Source organism: Chanos chanos, chromosome 9 (assembly GCF_902362185.1).
Source record: "Chanos chanos chromosome 9, fChaCha1.1, whole genome shotgun sequence".
NCBI lineage: Eukaryota > Metazoa > Chordata > Actinopteri > Gonorynchiformes > Chanidae > Chanos > Chanos chanos.
The window spans coordinates 36672651-36680351 of NC_044503.1; the positions used below are offsets into that span (position 1 = coordinate 36672651).

At 41.7% G+C, this 7701-nt stretch overlaps 1 pseudogene; it reads right to left on the reverse strand.

The window, feature by feature from the left end:
• Positions 1-778: 778 nt before the first annotated feature.
• On the reverse strand, positions 779-2055 carry LOC115820511 (protein NLRC3-like; annotated as a pseudogene).
• Positions 2056-7701: the final 5646 nt, after the last annotated feature.

Genomic DNA, 7701 nt, shown 5'->3' on the forward strand with positions numbered 1-7701 from the left:
AACAAAATACTTACATAAATAGAATGACTAGAAACATGATCAACAAGTTGTTCAATTCAGAATGACTGACCTCAGTATTTCCAGTTTACAGTTTGGATTCTTTAGTGCGGCACAGAGCATCGTCACTCCTGAATCCCGAAGACCAGTGTTACTCAGGTCCAGTTCTCTCAGGGGGCAGTTCACGGACTTCAGAGCTGAGGCGATAGTTTCACAGGACTGCTGAGCGAGTTTATAGTCTCTGAGTCTACACAGGGAGAAGGAAAACAAAACACTGACTTTTTAAAGGATAAAATTATCCTGTTAATCATTTCTAAGGCTAGACTCTGCTTACATTTTTACTATGACATTTTATTGTTGTTTTATGGACATTTTGATCTTGTAACCATCGTCCACATTCAAATATCAAAATATTACATTTTGTAGCTGCATTACATTACATTTTGTAGCTGCAAAATATTACATTTTTGTAACAGCATTTCCCCAGGAGGCATCGGAAACATATACAAAACTATATTATTCACTCAGTGTTAAAAACATCACTTCTGATAAGTAGATAAATAACAGTGTGTGATGTTTCTTTCAGATTGATCACTTTAACAAGACTTTTATGAATGTATCATTGTCCCTTTGTAACTGGGTATATAGATTAATTATTGTAATGAAATTCAAAGGCATACAAAAATGTGACTTGAGAATTCTCCTCATTTTCCTTTAGATAAAGGGACTAAAGAGTGAGTATCTTTATAAAAAAAATGAAACATAAAACTCACAGAGCTTTTCTGCAGCATCTCACAGCTGGGAGCAGTCTCCTACGACCCTCATCTGATGTGTTGTATTTCTTCAGGTCAAACTCATCCAGCACCTCCTCTGACATCAGAAACATGTAGGCCAGTGCTGTGCAGTGTGCAAGTGAGAGTTTAGTTGTGTAATTTTCAGACTTGACAAAAGCCTGAATTTCTTCATGGAGAGAACGATCATTCATTTCAGTCAGGCAGTGCAGTAGATTGATCCATCTCTCAGGTGGGACACCAGATTTATTTAGACCTTTGATGTAATGGCTTATTTTCTTGATGCTCTCCTGGTTGTTCTGTGTGTGTGTCAGCAGGCCTTGTAGGAGTTTCTGGTTGGACTCCAGTGAGATGCCATGAAGGAAGCGGACAAACAGATCGAGACGTCCATCCTTACTCTCCAAAGATTTATCCACAGCTTTCTTCAGCAACTCATCCAAGGGAACATTGTTTGGCTCTTGGTATTTTGCTGCAGAAAATAGTCCAGTGCCTTCATGTTCTTGTTTACATAGCAGTAAAACACATAGAGAGCAGCAAAGAACTCTTGAACACTCAGATGCACAAAGCAGTAGACCTTCTTCTGACGAATCACAGATTCCTCCTTAAAGATCTCAGTACAAATCCCAGAGTACACTGTGGCCTCACTCACATCAATGTCACATTCTCTCAGATCTTCTTCATAAAACATGACATTGCCCCTCAGCAACTGATTAAAAGCCAGTTTTGCAAGTTTCAGAAAGATCTCCTTGCTTGATTCCAGAAGATTCTTTGAGTCTGTCTCAACTTTCTCCTCATATTTCTGCTTCTTCATTTTAGTCTGAATGAGCAGGAAGTGTGTGTACATCTCAGTAAGAGTTTTAGGGATCTCTTTAACATTGTCTTGACACAGCATTTCCTCAAGCACAGTGGCTGAAATCCAACCGAACACTGGGATGTGACACATGATGTGGAGACTCACTGATGTCTTGATGTGTGAGATGATTCTGTTGGCTTGATTCTTATCACTGACTCTTTTTCTGAAGTATTCCTCTTTTTGTGAATCACTGAATCCTTGGACTTCTGTCACACGACTGATGAACTGAGAGGGGATCTGACTGGCTGCTGCTGGTCTGGAGGTTATCCAGATGAGTGCAGATGGAAGAAGACTTCCTTTGATGAGGTTTGATATCAGCATGTTCACTGATGATGTTTTGGTCACATCACACAGCTTCTCAGCAATATTCAACTGAAGTCGACTCTCGTCAAAACCATCAAAGATAAACAGCATTTTACAGTCATTATATTTCTTTGGATCCAAGTCTTTCAGTTCTGGGTGAAACTCTAACAGGAGTCCATGAGGACTGAGCTGTTCATCTTTAACTAAGTTCAGTTCTCTAAATGGAAGAACCAACATGAAATCAATGTCCTGATTGGTCTTTCCCTCCGCCCAGTCCAGAATGAACTTCTGCACAGAGACTGTTTTTCCAATTCCAGCAATGCCCTTGGTAAGTACAGTTCTGATTTCTGGATTTTGTCTGTCCCCTTCAGATTCCTGATTAGACAAGGCTTTTTTCTCCTCTTTAGTTCTGTTGGTTGACAAGGGTTTGAAGATGTCATTGCAGCTGATTGGTTTGTCTTGAGAAACCCATTTCCTGGATGCTGTTTCAATCTGTAGAACCTCATGTTTGTCATTCACTCCTTCACTCTCTCCCTCTGTGATGTAGAGCTCTGTGTAAATGCTGTTGAGTAGGGTTTGGTTTTCTTTCAGTGCGACACCTTCATATAAGCACTCATACTTCTTTTTCAGGGTGGTTTTATGACCCTCAATGATTCTCAGCAGGACATCATCTGACTCAGACATGGACGTGTTGTGTTGGACATTTTGGCAACGCCCAGACTGATCCTCAGTTAGATCTGTCTCCACACTGCAAAGAGAGAGAGAGAGAGAGAGAAAGAGAGAAAGAGAGAAAGAGAGAGAGAGAGAGAGAGAGAGAGAGAGAGATGGAGAGAGGTGGTTAAAAAAAAAAGAATCCCTCAGAACCTCCTGACACAGGCCACACCTGGACTGATGCTGGATCAGACCTGAGTTTCCATATTTGTCAGATACTTTCTTTGGGATTCATATGACTCTGTAGGGGTTGTCAGGCCCGTAGACCCTATTACCCATAATTCTCTGCTTGACCTCATGGGTAATCTGTATCCATCTTCTCAGATTTCACTGTAATGGTATTGGATACAGCAATGGAGCCAGATACTAGACACAGTGATGATGCAATTTTTGCCATAAAACCGCGGAAAATTCCAAACTCTTTCTCTTTCCAGCACTTCAATTCTGCAACTCCCTAGCAGCGGCTCGCTCTAGCAGCAGCTGGCTAGCAGCGGGATATTTGTACGGCCAAAGTTTTAATGTACCTTTTCTCGCGCAATTGCAACTTTAATTTCAACCGGCTAATTACACTATAACGCTCTCAGTATCTGACGGAAGAAAAGGCGACTGGATCCCTTTTTATTGCTTTAAACGTCGATGAACTAACTCAAGAACCCTCCAAGATCATCGGACGAGGGACGGAGCCCCGAAGATCTTCAAGTGACAAGGAAAGGAACTTCTCCCTGGAACTGCGCATCGCACTGCTCATCAGACTACCAAAGACGCACCTTCGGTCACCACGCAATGAACTATTCAAAGTAAGGCTGGCATCTGGGCATACTTTAGTATTAAGATCATACACAGTTAACATGAAGGAAATGTTGTTATTTGAATTCTTTAACGATTTAAATGTATACACTGTATTTCTTGTACAATGAGGTTTTTAGCCGTTCGTTATTTTCTTTTGGTTAAAACTCATGAAGGATAGATCTGGCATGCGTTCTCTCTCTGTCTAACCCCCTTTCTCTGATTGCACACCTCCAACATTGGGATTGCGGCGTGACATAAGGGTTGGGTAGAGCTGTTGAGTTTAGGGCCTACTTACTTGAGACTAGCTCTCAAGTTAGACATTCTTTGGTCTCTCACACAAATGCGCTTCTCGTTGCCACCCCCACTCTAGTTGGTGCCTAGCACACACGCATGCGCACTAAATCCTCATACCACGCATACCTCTTGCTGTGCACATGCGCACAGCGTCTCTCCCTCGCTCCTCCTCCTCTCTTCTGTGCGCCTGCGCACTGCCTCTCTCCAAAGAACTCCTCCCTCTCTCTTCAGTGCGCAGCTGGGCACACGCCCACATACACGCACGCGCGCTCTCTCTCTCTCTCTCTCTCTCACACTCACACACACACACACACACACACACACACACACACATACACACACACACACACTCACTCATCTCTGGTCTAACACTCATTCAGTCCTACACTGAATGCCTGTACATAGACTCATCACCGTTTTGTTACCATTTACCCTTTGATCATTCTATTTGCTGCTGATTATTGATTGTACCATATCAGTATTAGTTTGCCAAGTAGCATTGATTATGTTAATAAATAGTATCATTGAAATAAACTGTTGTCCTGTCTGTTTCTGCCACAGTATTCACTGAATGCCAACCTCTGCCATCAAAGCACTCCCAATTACCTTCATCAATCTGGTTGTTCATGAGTGTTATGGTTTAGTAGTGTAATTGTAATACATTAGTACTGCAATACTCTCTAAGACTGTAGCACAGTGTTACAGCTAGTGTATCCCATTAATCTTAGTTGTTTAATTAATAGAATATTGAACACCCAAATTAATGGTTAATAAATTATATGAGACTGATTTATTAATCCTATCACACCTACATCTTTTGGTGTCTCTGTGTTAGGATTGCAATTGTACCTACATCTAGACAATTTTACTGTCATACAAACAATAAGACAGTCAACACTAACAAACACAAAACATTAAATATTAGTAATGATGAATAAATGCAACCACTAGATGGTCAGAGGTCAAAGAGACACACAAACACACACGCATTTCTCCAAATGATTGCACACTTACAAATCTCCATTATTAGACTAGAAATCAACACATAGTTTTTACTATTTAAAACATAGCCAACATTAGTGAATCAATAAAAAAATCTGTCTCACCTGTCTTTGTATCGAGGGTCCAGTAATGTGGCAGATGAGTAGAGGGGATCACCTTCGATGTTGCTGAATCGTCTGTTGACAGCTTACAGGAGCGTACTTTTCATTGTTTTGATCCTGCTGTCAGCACTATTCTCCCGGGCAAGCAGACATTTTAAGAGGATGATGGCTGGGATTACATTGGCTGTAGAGGAGTTCGCTGAGCTGATGTTCCAGGTTAACTCCTCGAAGGTTTCCAGCACTCTCGCCGTTTTTTCTTATAATGCCCACTCGTTGGCTGACAGCGTTGCAGGCAGATTGTGGTCAGCAGCATAGGCACAGAGGGCTCGCTTCTGTTGCAGAAGGCTTGCGAGCATATGAAAAGAGCTGTTCCATCTTGTCTGAGTGTCTTGATGCAGATGATTTGTGGGTACTTGCAGTTCAGTTTGAATGTCTTCCAAGCAAGACTGTGCAAATTGCGAATGTTTGAAATGCCCCACAATCTTCCTTGCATTTGTTATAGCATCACAAACACTGCGTTGTGAAAGAAGCAAAACAGCCACCAAGCTAGGGACCGTCATCTCTTCCATCTCCTTCTTTATGTTACTTGCATTGTCTCGCAGAATCACATGTACTTTAGCCAGCGGGATTTTCCAGTCATGTAGCATCTCTTTAATGGAGGCTGCAATTGAACTGCTGGAGTGTGACCCCTTGCACTTTTCACCTGAAGCACCGTACTCTGTAGGGCTTATATATCTGAGTTCACCCACTGTACAGTGAGATTTATTAGAGACACTGGGCTCACATCCAAGGTCCAGGTATCGGTTGTAAAACTCATGGATTCAACATCTTTTAACTGCGTCGCTAACTGTGATGACACTTGGCTGTATTCAGGTATAGCAGTTTCTGATATATATTTCTTGGATGGCAAATTATACCTTGGCTCTAAATGTTCCAACAGGTTATGAAATCCAGTATTTTCCTCGACAGATAGTGGTTGATCATTGAGTATGATGAAACTGAGTAGCTTTTCTGTAATCCCTTTAGCCTTCGGATTGTCTGCTGGGTGTTTACTATGCCTCTGGAATAACTCAGTGAGCGTCTGCTGCCTGGAGTCGTTGTTGGCTAACATGAACTCCTGGTGTTGTTTCAAATGATGATTACAAGTTGCTGTCTTGCTTTTTCTGTTACGCTCTCACTCAGTTGCAGACTAATGGTGCAGTCATCTGCCTGTATGTCTAACTCATAGAATTCTAGGAGACAAAAAATATGGGGACTACTGGATGTCTTTGTAGAACTGTTTAATTACTAACTAATTAATCAGTTAATTAACTAGTGCTACAGCTTTTTTGCTATGGGCTTACAATTGCATTATTACATTATAATTCATAAAAACATCAGACTATGGAATCTGGATTGGTACGTGGATCGGTAACGTCAGTCCGATATCCGATGAGTGAATTACATCAATATCGGCACCCGATACCGATACTGGATCGGATTTGTCTCAACTCCAGTTTGTGAGGTGTGATTCATTGTAAAGGGTCCACTCTGTTTTACAATAGATGTTGACTTTGCTAAATTATCACAGACCAGTTACTAACATTAGCTGTGAAGATATTGGGGACAATACACAACAGTACTTTAATAACCATACTATACATAAACCTGATCTCATTTTAATATGAGTGTGGGTATTCTAAATATTGCATTTAAGTTCCTGACTAATACTGACCTCAGTGTCTCCAGTTTACAGTGTGGATTCTTCAGTCCCACACAGAGAAACTTCACTCCTGAATCCTGAAAGTCATTGTTACTCAGGTCCAGTTCTCTCAGGGGACAGTTTACTGACTGTAGAACTGAGGCTATAGATGAACAGGACTGTTCAGTGAGTTTACAGAGAGCAAGTCTGGAGAGTGTGTGTGTGTGTGTGTGAGAGAGAGAGAGAGAGAAACAAGTTTTACTCCAATGAGGTTTAGCTGACCAGAATTTTCCATATGAAATCAAACTTTTGTGAAGAGTCAGAACATCTTCCTCTCTTGCAGTAAACACTGTCACATCATCAGTGTCTGAAGATAAAACACGTTTAGTTTCAAGTTTATTTAAAGCCCAATATTGCTGTTTACAGTCTCAAAGGGCTTTACATGCAGACAAAACAGGACGTGTCACGCACTTTCTCTTTGTTCTTGTGCTTTGTTTTTTTTTTTTCCCCTCTAGTGGTCAGTTTTGGTTCTGTTGTGCACTTGGTTTTTTGGTTCAGTCCTCTTTGTCCTTTAGCTTAGTCTCCTTTTGGTTTAGCCCCATTAAGTTCTGTTCAGTTTTTCACCTGTCTTTAGTTCATTAAGCCTCGTTTAGGTTTGTATAAATACTCCTTGGTTTTCCTGTTTCTCTGTCTTGTGTTGTTTGCTGTTGCGTAGGGTGTTTCTATTCCTGTCTGCCATTTCTTCAGTTTGTAAGTTTTTGTAACCTTGTTTGATGTAAATGAAGTAACCCGCACATGCATCCAGCCTCTTCCTCCAAGCCTGACAGAACGCAAGTCCTACCTTTGGATGCAGCAGGTGAACGGCAGATGGACCAGAGACCAGTACGCTACAATGGATCTCCTGAAAGGTGCAAGGTATTTCTGGAGGAATGCCTCGTGTACTTTTCTTTCATGGGGATCTGTGGGGACCAGGAGCAAACAGGTTTCATCATTGGTTGCCTGGAGTGGCCAGCATTGGAACGCTTGATGGCGTCCCCAGTGTGCTACCAAGAATTTTTTCTGCAAAGCCAGCTTTGAGGAGTTTGTCGACCAGTTTCTCATCACTTTTGACCCCCAGTTCATGGCGTTGGGGCCAAAGATTGGAGAAACTGGAAATACTCTGCTGCCAGGGTGGCTCAG